At 45.9% G+C, this 14,365-nt stretch overlaps 1 protein-coding gene across 1 annotated transcript in view; it reads left to right on the forward strand.

The window, feature by feature from the left end:
• CUX1 (cut like homeobox 1) overlaps positions 1-14,365 on the forward strand; it is a 301,887-nt gene that overhangs the window by 168,883 nt on the left and 118,639 nt on the right. The gene's annotated exons all lie outside the window — the stretch shown is intronic.

Genomic DNA, 14,365 nt, shown 5'->3' on the forward strand with positions numbered 1-14,365 from the left:
ATTTTCGATTGGGCTTTGAAGAGGGCGGCTGCATTGCAATTGCGCCTCCTGCCTGAACTCCCTGCTTGCTAAAGGGAGCGGGTGTTCCTCTCGTCACTATTGCGTGGAGAGGGCACCCATTTTAATCTTGCCTGGAAAAATGCATCTGCCGAAACACCAGCGTTTTTTATGCTCTACGATAGCTTCGTCTGAATTCAAGGTCTTGCTCCCTCTGCTCTTTCTAAGCAAGGCTCCAAGAAACTGCCAGTTTGAAGAAGCATTTACATCTGAATAGCTTCCTTATGTAAAGAGTAGCAGTCTCCCTCTCTCTCCCCCCCCCCCCTTTTGAACAGCCTCTCACTTGGGCAACATAGGGTGATTCTGCATGGGCTAAGTAAAGTGGGTCGAGGCCCTTTTTAAAAGCATTTGCGTGTGGAGGGAGTTCCCACAGAACCCGCCCCTCAAATACCTCTAATCCGTTTTATTGGCCAGAGCCCAGGTTATATGAAAATCGCTAAATTAGTGACCTTTTTTCTTTAACCTGGGTTGCAAACATGTTCTGCTTGCCTGTGCGAACTAAAGCAAGCAGGAAGTGTTCAATCCCCACCCCCTTTCCATCCACCATTATGGTGGATTCCCTAGGCGGCTGCCATTAGAGTGGATACTCTAATAAGCGGTCACCATGCAGTGCAGGTTGGCGGAGGGATTCTCCGGGGGAATTTTCATGTGGGGGATTCTCGGGTTGGGGTGGATTCTCAGCTGCACGGTTTGCACAGAAAGACAGTGCTTCCAGGCGAACCTGCTGTCTCCTGCATCCAGAATCCCAATGATCCTGGCTGCTGCTTCTTCTTCTTCCACTTCCTCCTCCTCCTCCTCCTCCTCATAAGAACATAAGAACATAAGAACAAGCCAGCTGGATCAGACCAAAGTCCATCTAGTCCATCTCTCTGCTACTCGCAGTGGCCCACCAGGTGCCTTTGGGAGCTCACATGCAGGAGGTGAACGCAATGGCCTTCTGCGGCTGTTGCTCCCGATCACCTGGTCTGTTAAGGCATTTGCAATCTGAGATCAAGGAGGATCAAGATTGGTAGCCATAGATTGACTTCTCCTCCATAAATCTGTCCAAGCCCTTTTTAAAGATATCCAGGTTAGTGGCCATCACCACCTCCTGTGGCAGCATATTCCAAACACCAATCACACGTTGCGTTGCGTGAAGAAGTGTTTCCTTTTATTAGTCCTAATTCTTCCCCCCAGCATTTTCAATGAATGCCCCCTGGTTCTAGTATTGTGAGAAAGAGAGAAAAATTTCTCTCTGTCAACATTTTCTACCCCATGCATAATTTTGTAGACTTCAATCATATCCCCCCTCAACCGCCTCCTCTCCAAACTAAAGAGTCCCAAACGCTGCAGCCTCTCCTCATAGGGAAGGTGCTCCAGTCCCTCAATCATCCTTGTTGCCCTTCTCTGCACTTTTTCTATCCTCCCTCAATATCCTTTTTTGAGATGCAGCCGACCAGAACTGGACCACAGTACTCCAAGTGCGAATTAGCACCATTGCTTTATATAAGGGCATGACAATCTTTGCAGTTTTATTATCAATTCCTTTTCTAATGATCCCCAGCATAGAGTTTGCCTTTTTTTACAGCTGCCATGCATTGAGTTGACATTCCCATGGAACTATCAACTAAGGCAGCCTAAATCCCTTTCCTGGTCTGTGACTGATAGCACTTGACCCCTGTAAGCGTGTATGTGAAGTTTGGATTTTTTGCCCACCCTATGTGCATCGCACACATTTTTTGCTACATTGAACTGCATTTGCCATTTCTGAGCCCACTCACCTAATTTATCAAGGTCCGCTTGGAGCTCTTCGCAATCCTTTGTGGTTCTCACCACCCTACATAATTTGGTATCATCTGCAAACTTGGCCACCCCGCTACCCACCCCTACTTCCAGGTCATTTATGAATAGGTTAAAGAGCACTGGTCCCAAAACGGATCCTTGGGGGACTGCTGCTGCTGCTGCTGCTGCTGCTGCTGCTGCTGCTGCTGCTGCTTCTTCTTCTTCTTCTTCTTCTTCTTCTTCTTCTTCTTCTTCTTCTTCTTCTTCTTCTTCTTCTTCTTCTTCTTCTTCTTCTTCTTCTTCTTCTTCTTCTTCTTCTTCTTCTTCTTCTTCTTCTTCTTCTTCTTCTTCTTCTTCTTCTTCTTCTTCTTCTTCTTCTTCTTCTTCTTCTTCTTCTTCTTCTTCTTCTTCTTCTTCTTCTTCTTCACAGTTTATCCTGATGACAGGACTGTATTCTTTGCCAAATGATCCAGGCTCTGGAGTCAGAAATGAATGTATCCTTTTATTGGGGGGGGGGGGGGGGTTGCAGTAAGATTGAATCTGCTTGCCATCAGCTCACATGTTGAAAGAATGACTGAGATCGGTATGTTTTAGCAAGAGAGGTGGTGATAGAACATAGTGTGCGGTTTTCAGCAGAGTCATGATGAATCTTTCCATAAATCTAAATCAGATCCCTTCGGGATTTCTGCATCCCACCTGCGTTTGAAACGTGTCCCAGCGGTTTGCGTTTGGGCTTTTAGTTATTGGGATGTTTGGAAAAAAACTCTTTTTTTTGTTTGTTTAATAGCAAAACGCAGCCACTTTGAGAATGTGATTGAAAATTCAGGCTTTGCTGACGTCCCAAAGAAGTGTTTTAAAAGAGGAGTGCGAAATGGGAAGGCGGCCCAAGACTTTGTGGAGCCGAGCAGGGTAATCCAAATAGTGCCCTGAGTTGTTGTAAAAACATAGAAATAAAATTAAGGCTGGCATACTGCAAACTGTCAGCAGTGCAGAGTTCCAAGATCTTTTCTTGGAACGTATGTCTGCATTCTGTGTCTCCAATAGTATACGATGCAACTCAGAATTGGAAGACCCGGGGGGGGGGGGGGGGGGAGTAATCACTATCTCACCCTTCCTCCAAGGAGTTCAGAATGATATACATCATGCCTCCATTTTGCTCTCATGGCAGCCCTGTTGAGTAGGTTAGGGTGAGCGAGGGATTAGCTGGGTTGAGGTTACAGGTCAACTGTTTGCTTCACAGCAGGGGCTGATGGGAATTGCAGTCCATGAACATCTGAAGTGCCAGAGTTGGACACCCCTGCTCTATAAGCATCTTTGCCCTTCTGCACAAAACAAACATCGGTGCACAAAGCCAATGAAACCCACGTCAAACGCACGACGACTCGCTTTCTGCCCCGCTCCTGCTTCTCTTTTCCTTTCTGTCTCGTTGCATGTGACTTCTTTCTTTTTTGGCAGCCTGACCTCATGCCACCCCCCTTGGGATGTTTCTCCTGGCACGATATGTTCCAGGGTGCACAAATGCAAAGTGTGATGCCCGCATGTAATGCATGGAATGCACAGGGAAAACACAAATGTGGTTATTGTCTAAAGAACGCATGATGCATATTTGAAATGCGAAATCAGTATATTTAAAGGAGCCTCAGATGGCTTTCGGGTCGGAGAAAGATCTCACCGAGACGGTGACCGAGGTGTTCTTAAGCACAGTTTGTAGACGCTTCCTGGGAAACACTGAGGCCGACAGGGAGAAGGACTTTGCCTTTAAAAAGTGCCGGGGCCGTAACTCTTCTGGGTTAGCAGAATCACGTGGCAATGAGGCAAGGCACAGTTCTCTGCGACAGAATCCTCTAGGCACTGCTGGCTTATTCATTTGCTGGGGAATAATTAATGAAAGTAATTATGCCGGAAGGCATATGAATATTCAGGAGATGCAATACAATAATAAGAATTATTATTTTGTCTGAAATGCATTTTCAGCAGCAGGAGCGTAAGTAGCTCTGTGGTGACGATCGGGCGTATTTCTTTCAGCTGGCAGGCTGTTTAATGCTTCTCTGTCTTTCTACACGTATAACGGCCCTGCGAGGTAGATTTTAGATATTTTACTAGGCAAAAAAGATTGCCAGTTGATCAGCTTTTATTCCTGACCGGTGACAGTTTTGAAGGTTTTGGTGATGCCCAAAGTTATAAAACGGTAAGAGGAGGTTTCCTTTGCTTCTGGTGTTACAGCAGATTACTTCAAGGATAAGGGACCCTCATCTGGAGTTCCCCCCCACTCCCTAAGCAATTTGGGGGCAGATCCCAGAGAAGGTGGAGTTCAGGAACGATGTGACGTCGCTTCCGGTCGGTGTTCTAGGAATTTCCTCTCATCTTTACGGTAAAGACTATAGAGGCTAGAAGAAATTCCTAGAGTATCAGTATGCAGGCCCTTTTTAATCCTTCTCCTCGTTTTCTCAAAGGCAGGAAATCAGGGTCAGGAGCAGGCAACTCTCTGCTGGATCAGGGTAATTAGAAAACCTACCTGTTCCTAACCGCTTGTTTGTCTTGGCCACGGAAAATGTGTGGGGAAGGGGTGTCAGGAGGCCTTTGAATACCTTTACCTTTGCTCAGAACGTCTCGAGAGAGGCAGGGATGCTAAACACAGTTTGCTTTACAAGTGTTAAAATAAAGTAATGCGTTTGAAAGTCCTTAACCGTGGGCTCGAATGCCTTCTTCCCGCTCTTTACCGATGCCTGTATATCAAAGTTTCCTTGCAGCCGGCTTTTTGCAATTTTCTGGAGGCTTGGTTTTGGGCAAGCAGCCTCTCCAAATGGATTATTTTTAGACCCAAGGAAGCGCATTACCAGCAGCATAAAATATGAATTGCCTTTGTGGTTGTGCCCATGCTCCTTCACTGACTGTCTGGCTGTTGTCTGTGTTGCAGGCCTGTCATGGGGGTGAGAGCAGGGGAGAAAGGGAAGAAAGTCCTTTCGTTGTAGCATCTTGCCGCTCCTCCCTAACAGAGGACAAATCGGTGTATTAACAAGACTGGAAGAATGCCCAGCCTGGTTCCATTATGGCCATGTTACATGTATCCCCTGCTTATAATTCCATGTGGAGGTTCTTGTGTTGTTGGTGAGAGGGATTCCAAGTAACACTTTGTCCTGGGAGTGCAGCAGGGGCCGGCCGTTCGGTCCCACAGTTCAGTGCAGGCGCTTCTGAAATCTACCGTGGCCTCCTCCGTTTTTAGTGCCAATGAATATTTTAACGTGCAGGATTTTTTTCCCCCCAGCCTGGCAGCTGGGCTTTGATGCAGCGGATCCTCAGAGGGAGGCTTCGAAATGCCTCCAGATCAGCACCCTGATCCTAATAGACTCCGTTCCATAGTTTACAACTCTCTTTTGCTCTCTGTGCTTCGGCAACATAGGAGCCGGAGATCCCTTTGGTGGAGTTTGGGGAGCACTTTGTAACTCGGTGCGCTTTGGAGTTCGAATTCCAATCATCCGCTGCAGCATCTGTGCCATGTAGGAAGCCCTGGACCTGCCAAGGGCCGTGCTGTGGGGTTGGCTTCTGGCTAAGGCCTGGGAATGCGGTACTGTTTGCTAAGCCTTGCTCACAGCCCATGAGATTCCTATCTTCGTCCCCTTGAGTTCCCACTGATAGGGGGCATAGCAGAAAGGGACATAGACAATCCCAGCGATGGCCTCAAAAGACTACCTGGGTCGAATGGGCCAGTGATCAGGCGTGGCAAAAGACAGCTTTGTGCCTTCAGGAGGGCTGCGTAGCTCAGTGCTGCAGTGCTTGCTTTGCATGCGGGAAAGATCTTTTGGGGAGCCACTGCCTGTCAAAACACACAGTACTGGACTAGGTGGAGCTGCAGTCTAAATCGATGGGTGGGACATAGAAACGTAGAGCTGGAAGCACTCTTGAGGGCCATCTAGTCCAGCTTCCTGAATGATGCAGGAAAGTCACAACTACCTCCTTCCACCCGCTGACCCCTGCTCTATGCCCAGAGGAAGGGATATCATCTCCAGGGTCTCAGGGCCACTCTGCCATGGAGGAACATTCCTTCCTGATGCCAACGTGGCATTTGGGGCTTGTAAGAAAGAGTCACAAGAACTGAGCACAGGAAGTTCCCGTTTTCCTATTGATAATATTGCAATTGTGTGCATACCCTCTCTCATGGTTCCCTGCACACACACACACCCTCCTCTTTGAAAAAGGCTCGCAATTCGGGCTTTGGACCTGGAGCACTGAACCTGAGCGTGATCTGTGCATTCTTTGAGAATTGTCAGAGAGAGAGAGAGAGGCGTTTTATTGCATGAGGTTTATTTTTTTCTCTCTCTCTTCTCCCTCTTGGATTTTAAAATATTCCAACGAAGAGATACTTAGGCATGTCTCCACACACACACACACACACACACACACACACACACACACACACACACACACACACACACACACACACACACACCTTTGAGATGGGCTGACTCTCCTTTTGGAGGTGCCATGGGTGGTCCCAGCACACCCCCCATCGAGAGGGGTTTTTCATAATTTTGCTCATCAGCATGCTAATTGCTGTATGACTAATTATGCCCTGAATTCCAGTTGATTTTCTTAATGAGACAGCTGGGTTAATTATGTAATCATATGATTACATTAGCCTAGAGTGCCCCAGCACAAAGTCATCTACGCGGGCGCGTGATGTCATTGTGGAAGACGGGCTCGCAAGGGGCGCACTGAGCGTTTCGCCAAAGGATGCTGGGGGTCAAGGGGGCACGTTTAAACTCTCTTTGTCATGCAAGGTTTGTGTGCAAAGGGTGGAGATCATTTCCCCCAAAACTCATCTCTTTGCTAGTCGTCCAGTATCTCCCCCTTTCTTGGCAACGGGGGTAGTATATAATTTAAAATGAGTTGTCCCAAAATTAGGATTTTTGGATCACAGGGTGGTGCTCCCCCACACGCTAAAATTTGACAATGCGCGCGCACGCATGTGTGTGTGTTAACAGCAAAATGGGTGTATGAATCTTTTAAAACAAATGTTCCTCCAAAACACCCCATAGCGAGCGTTTTTGCATCTGCACACTGAAAACTGCAGAAACTGTACACCATGTTCTGAATTATTGCCCCCTTCATAACCAGGCCAAAACAAAAGTTCCTCTCAACCTTATTGATGGGCTTAGAATGCTGGACAGATCAGCAGAAGACTCCTTATCTGTTAAACAACGAATCCAGGGATGCTCTAGAGCAGGGGTGTCCATCTCTGGCGCCTCAGATATTCATGGACTACAATTCCCATCATCCCCTGCCAGCAAGGCCAATTGGCCAGAGTTAGACACCCTACTCTAGAGCAAGTGGCCAAGTTTTTCTGCTCTTGGATGGTCATAAACAAATGATCTTAATTTTGTTTTGTCTTTTAATTTTTGTCTTTTATTTTAAATCTTTGCACTATGCCATTAAAGGTTATCTGTCTCTAAAAAAATGTTCTTGTCTTCAGAACAAGGCATCTTCACCATGACAGAATTAGCCAGGTTGATTTTGCTCAGGGGCATTTTCCCTTGCTCTTTGCCCTAACAGCTACTGATGAGAAGTGGCTACTCTGCTTTCTGGTCAATGGAAACGTTTCTGGGGTTGCCCCAGATTAGTCACTTGCGGCATGGGATGTATTGGAGAATCCGAGGGCGTCCTTGTTGATTCTTCTTTTGGATCCATTTTTTACGTTGGACCCAACGATACAGAATTGGTCATCCCAGCAAGGGCGTGTGGTGGGATCCAAAAATTTTAGTAACAGGTTCCCGTGGTGGTTGGATTCAAACAGTGCCAATGGGGCTGGGCGTTGCAGTACGGGGGCGTGGCCGGGCATTCCAGGGGCGGGGCATTAATAATTTCTCTGTTACTGTAAAAAACTCTTACTGTAAAAAAAAAGTTCCTAATTTCCAGCTGGTATCTTTCTGTCCATAATTTAAACTCATTATAGCAAGTCCTATCGTCTACTTCCAACAGAAACAACTACTTCTCCTCTAATTGACTGCCTGTCAAATACTTTCAAATACTTGATTTTGTTTCTAGAAATCAAAAGAAGGATACTTTCCTTAAACAAGGAACTTTACCATATTTCTAAAACATGTTTTCAAAACAGCCCAACAGGGAGAATTATTCCGTTTTCTACCTTCGCTAACCAGCCACATAGGAAACGACAGGACTTTATGATTTTTGGACCTAATGGAATTTCTAACGGAAAAGCAGACCCAATTAGTAACCCCCTCTCGGCACACACAAATAATTAGTAACCCACTCTCGGGAACTGGTGAGAACCTGCTGGATCCCACCTCTGCGTGTATTGCTAAGATAAGAGAATCAGAGAATCCCTCCTCCCCCATGATAGAGAGGAACCAAAAGGTATGGGACTGTGGCAATTTTGATTATGTCGATACTTTATACAAGAGAAATGAAGCAATCACAAACAGAATTGTAAAGAATTATACTTTGCGCAGTAATTTTGCTATTTTTTGGGTTGGCGCGTGGGCCACCCCCTTTACTGTTTGATGCCATTAATAGTGGTAGTTTCTGTAGAATAACTCTTCAAACTTATAATGATGCTAATCTCTATAGAACACTTCTAACAACTACTTAATTCACATACATACTTGTTGTATAAGGCCGGTCTCTGGTATACCTGTACTGCAAGTGGGGGGGAATAGAGTCTGTATGGAAATCTGGACCGAGGTCTCTTCAGCTGAAGTTCAACTGTTCCTCTCCTGTCTCTTATACCTTCCCCCAATAATTTCACCTAATCTTGCATGCTCTCAGCCCCACCTACCCCACAGGGTGTTTGTTGTGAGGGGGGAAGGGCAAGGAGATTGTAAGCCCCTTTGAGTCTCCTACAGGAAAGAAATGGGGGATATAAATCCAACTCCTCCTCCTCCTCCTTCACAGTTGGGTTCTTTAAATAGTTATTTCCCCTTCTCTCTTGCAACATTTGAAGCATTTGTTACTGTTGGGATGTCTTGTCTTCAGTGCCTGCTGACGGGTGGGGGGGGAGGAGTCTTTGAATTTCTGAAATTCTGCTTGAAGCAGCTTTCAAACTTCAGATTTTGTCCTTTTTCAATTAAAAAAAATAGTTCATAAAATAGCTGTTTTGTGGATTTTGATTTTCGTTTTACGCTCTCTGAGAGAAGTCAGCTTCTTGTTTTGGAGTTCGTTGGAGCAGTCGCGAAACAAAGCTTTCAGAATAATATTCGAAATAGGGGGAAACAATTATGAGCACTTATTCATGCATCCTTCCTAAAGCAGAGTGCGCAATTTGAGGTCTGGGAATTCCAAATGGTTGGACTTGCATGTAAACTGAATCATACCCACGTCGTTGTAATCGTGATTAAGTGATTAGTCGTTTCCCCCCCCCCCCCATTTTTTCCCCCCTTAACAGAAGCCATAAAATTAAACTGGAGAAAGATGTTCCTGACTGGCCTTTTTAACATACCCAAAACAATACTCAAAGGCTGCCGGCGTTTTAATCATTCATCTCTGCTTAAGCAAAGTTTGGAGTTTAATGCAAAGAGACGGTTTTAACATTCTGTTCATACTTGATTCTGCGACTGTGTTGCTTCTCTGACATTAACCTTTAATAGAGCTAAATTAAATATACATATCCTGATGAATAATTATGAGAGTGCCAACATTTTCATTTACGATATAATACTGCCCAGGGATTTGGGAATTTATTGACTAAAGGTTTAGTCATTATTCATTTTATAATGTAGATGTTGAGCGAAGGGGAGGGGACCGGTTAATCTGCATTGTGGCTAATTTTAGCCCGCAAAACCATTGCTTGATTCGAAGGTTCTTGCGGGTCTTTCAAAATGAGCATCTTAGATAAGAACTTTGATAAGAATTGGATCTCTTTTGTAAAAAGGTCCTGGAGCATTATTATTATTATTCATTTAATAAACCCAGTTTTTACTTCTTGCATTGTAGGAAGGAAATATATACAGTTTGGCAAACCAACCCTAATCCAAAGTATGAGATGTTGCCACCCTAATATATGTACCCAAGATCTAGGAACCCAAATGGTCATGTGAAACCACCTTTTATACCAAAATCAATGGGTCTTCTCATTCACCATGGGTCTTTGCTAAAAAATAAATTAAAAAAAAATCTGAAGTGATTTGAACCCCTTGAAGTCAACCTTCAAGTTATGTGGTCTATTTCCTTGCTACTGAACTATTCTTGAGACTGAAGAATGTGTCTGTGTAAATCTTGATCTATTTATGCCTATTAAAGGTTAATAAAGATAAAGAAAAGCTAACCAAGGAAAAACCTTTCTCAGTACCTGCTATCCAAGACCCTTGAATTCAACATGCCAGGGACTGAACCTGGAAACTTCTGTATGCAAAGGAGATTCTCTGCCCACTAAGCCACGGCACCTCTGAACAAGAAACTTCATCTTATATTGAAGTATATCATTGGCTCATCTAGCTCAGTATGATCCATTCTGACCAGCTGTGTCATTCCCAGCACTTGCAACTTGAAATCCTAGAACTGGAGATGCAAAAGTGCTCGTGTCTTAATGGCGAGCCGTCGCCTGCTCACCTTAACCTGAATGTTTATAAGGGACCACCGCATACTTTTGTGGTGCTAGATCCCACGAAGAAAATGCCTCCAGATCTCTTGAGAGGAGCAGGAAGGGGTGCAAATCTGATTCTCAAAGCCACGGCCCCATTTTGTCATGCTCCTACCCACGAATGCCGCAGATACCTCCTGTCTGTGCCACTTACTAGCCCTGCTTGTGCTCCTAAGCGAAGCCCAGTTCTCCAACTTGAGCAACAAACCACAAGGAAACACTGGGGGGTTGGAGAGCATCCATGTTGTATTTTGTTCCGGGTACAGCTGCCCCAGCCCCACCCTGACAGAGGGCAACGTGGTCCATTTTAGCCAACCGAGTCACACGGTCTGCTTGTGCGGCAGTCCGGAGTCCTGAAGGGAGTTTCAACTCCCGGAGCCGTCACTGAAGTTAAACCTTGATAATTGCTCAGAAGTCTTTGCTGTGTTACATAAGATTTCTTTTTAAAAGCCTATAGGGAGATATATTTTAACTGTGTGTGTATTTGTGTGTGTGTGTATATTTATATGTATGTGTGTATACATCTATGTGTGTGTATGCAATGGTGGGATTTAAATAATTTAACAACCGGTTCCGGTGGAGGGATTCAAACAATTTAACGACTGGTTGTTTGCAAACACCATTTTAACAACCAGTTCTGCCGAAGTGGTGCGAACCTACAGAATCCCATCACTGTTATGTGTATGTATATATGTGTATGTATGTGTGTATTTGTGTGTGTGTGTGTGTGTGTGTGTGTGTGATATATATAAAAGTAACAAACTCTAGCCTAAAGATGAGAAAACAGTGTAGCTATAAAGTCTGCACGTGGTCAGGGCGGCAGAAGAAAAGCCCCCATTTCTGTTGCGGTCCAGAGGCAGCCAGGCAGGGAGCCCTCAGCCAGCAAACTAACACAACGCAGCACACCCAGCACCTCTCTTCTCAACATAACCCAGCTCCGCTCTTCTGTAAACTCTGGCGCTGGACTGACACATTGCAAAGTGCCCGAGCTTGCGCTCCGTTACATCAGGGTGCAACCTGGCGGCATTATTATACCTTCCAGTTGCGGAAAAGCACAGGGGTGGTGCGAGAAATTAATGATTATTGGCGGCTTGCAGGTCATGGAGCTCCCTAATATGTACCGTTGTTGATCCTCTGAGATTGGCGTGTTTAACATTCCTCGACGGGAGACTAAATCTTTGCAGCCATTTCACAAGTGATGCTGGCGCCCATTGCCGGAGCGTATGCAGTGCTCTTTTATGAGGCCTCCTGGACTCCAGGATCCTGCCGCTCCGGCTGGCTAAGCTCTCGGTTCTGCCACAGTGTGCTTGTGTTGCCCTCACGTTGCAGGTGCCCCATGGCATGATTGTATGGGACCCCTTGTATGGACCCCTTGTAGTGGCGTAGTGGTTAAGAACAGGTGGACTCTAATCTGGAGAACCGGGTTTGATTTCCTGCTCTGCCTCTTGAGCTATGGGGGCTTATCGGGGGAATTAGATTAGCCTGTGCACTCCAACACATGCCGGCTGGGTGACCTTGGGCTAGTCACAGCTCTTTGGAGCTCTCTCATCCCCACCCACCTCACAGGGTGTTTGTTGTGGAGGGGAGGGCAAGGAGATTGTAAGCCCCTTTGAGTCTCCTACAGGAGAGAAAGCGGGGGATATAAATCCAAACTCCTCCTCCTCCTCCTCCTCTTCTTCTCCTTCTTCTTCTTCTTCTTCTTCTTCTTCTTCTTCTTCTTCTTCTTCTTCTTCTTCTCCTTCTCCTTCTTCTTCTTCTTCTTCTTCTCCTCCTCCTTCTTCTTCTCCTTCTCCTTCTCCTTCTTCTTCTTCTTCTTCTTCTTCTTCTTCTTCTTCTTCTTCTTCTTCTTCTTCTTCACGTGCTTCATTTTTTCAGTGTGCACCTGAAAATGCAGTGAAAGTATGTCTACAGCACAGGTGTCAAACTCGCGGCCCTCCAGATGTTACAGACTGCAGTTCCCATCATCCCCTGCCAGCATGCTGGCAGGGGATGATGGGAACTGTAGTCCATAACATCTGGAGGGCCGTGAGTTTGACACCTATGGTCTACAGGCATCTAGACCATCCAGGTGTTTTGTCCTAGGTTGGCTACAGTTCCTTGTTGCGTATAAACTTAGTAGCAAACCCCTGTATCATAACCCACTAGTATGTAACACCTGTAAGGGCACCTCTCTATAACGTTCTGAAATGACCAATGTTATGTGCCTCCTGGACCCCTTTAGCTTCCCCAAATGATTTTCACAGCCGCCAGAGGCTCTCGCGTGGTGCCTCTTCGTTTTACCCAAAGCACAGGATGGCGTTAGTTATATTTGGTAGAATAACAGAACTGTCAGCATGGGGTGGTTGCTATGAAGTAAAAGAAGATCCTTTATTCTAAATAAAACAGCCGCTTTACAGCTTATCAAGGAGCATAAAAGCTTGCTGGTTTCAGTGCAGCGCAAAAGCAAAACTGTTTCCTTTGTACTTCTCGATAGCCAGGGAGATACAGGTTTTCTCCCCGCCACCCTTTTCTTATTCTTCCCCATTAAAGACTTGTATTTCTCACCTTGCCGCTTGCAACAGGAAGTAAATCTCAGCTTATTTTTCTTTCCCCCGCATCCAGCCCCTCTTCTTTTTCGCCTTGGAGGCCTGCATATTAACCATGGCAAAATGTCCCTTTAAAAACTCACATCCGGGATCTATAAAATCAAAAGCCTTAGGGCATAGGTGTCAAACTCGCGGCCCTCCAGATGTTATGGACTACAGTTCCCATCATCCCCTGCCAGCATCATGCTGGTGTGAGATGATGGGAACTGTAGTCCATCACATCTGGAGGGCCGCAAGTTTGACACCTGTGCCTTAGGGAGAAAGATACCCCAAAAGATGAGCAAAATAAAATTTATCGGGCATCAGCCGTGGACGTTCTTGTGCCTTGTTTTGTGAGTGAAATAAAGCTTTGTTATCTGGGACTTTACTATCCAGAGCCCTGAGTTGACTGGCATCTCCCAGAGGTCAACGGCCCTTCTCCGACACCCCTGTCCCTCCAGCTGGGCCACTTTTTTGCCAACTGGACAGAACAGCTCCCTGGGTCAAGACCGGGTCCCACCAAGCATGAAGAAGAAGAAGAAGAGTTGGATTTATATCCCCCCTTTCTCTCCTGCAAGGAGACTCAAAGGGGCTTACAAACTCCTTTCCCTTCACCCCCCTCACAACAAACACCCTGTGAGGTAGGTGGGGCTGAGAGAGCTCAGAAGAACTGTGTCTAGCCCAAGGTCACCCAGCTGGCATGTGTTGGAGTGTACAGGCTAATCTGAATTCCCCAGAATTCCCCTCCACAGCTCAAGTTGCAGAGCAGGGAATCAAACCCGGTTCCTCCAGATTAGAGTGCACCTGCTCTTAACCACTACACCACTGCTGCTCCTGTCAGATGAAGGCTGTCAAATGAAGAATCTGACCCCACTTTCTTTAATACCCCATTTGTCTCTACCGTTTAGTAGGAGTCTCAAAGTGGCTTATAAACTCCTTCCCTTCCTCTCCCCCCAACAAGCACCTTGTGAAGTGGGTGGAGCTGAGAGAGTTCTGAGAGAAGTGGGACTGCCCCAAGGTCACCCAGTAGATTTTATGTGAGGAATCAAACCTGGTTGTTCAGACAAGATTGCACCGCTCATGCGGGGGACTGGGAAATCAAATCTGGTTCTCCAGATTAGAGTCGGCTGATCTTATCTGCTACACCAAGCTGGTCACCATGGCATTCCCAGTAGACTGGAGTTTGATCCCTGTAGATTCCTCTGAGCACAGGGCAGAGCAGTAAGCTTGAATATCCAGCATATAAAATATGATTAACCGAAAACCCTCGTCCTCCCCTTGTGCTGGATAACTACAAAAGATTTGTTCTTGGTACCAAGTTAATTTGAACGTTCTGCAACAGGGACAATAATGTGTTTGATGTTTCGGCTTCAACCGCTGACAGATTCGA

This window comes from Sphaerodactylus townsendi, linkage group LG16, assembly GCF_021028975.2.
Source record: "Sphaerodactylus townsendi isolate TG3544 linkage group LG16, MPM_Stown_v2.3, whole genome shotgun sequence".
Lineage (NCBI taxonomy): Eukaryota > Metazoa > Chordata > Lepidosauria > Squamata > Sphaerodactylidae > Sphaerodactylus > Sphaerodactylus townsendi.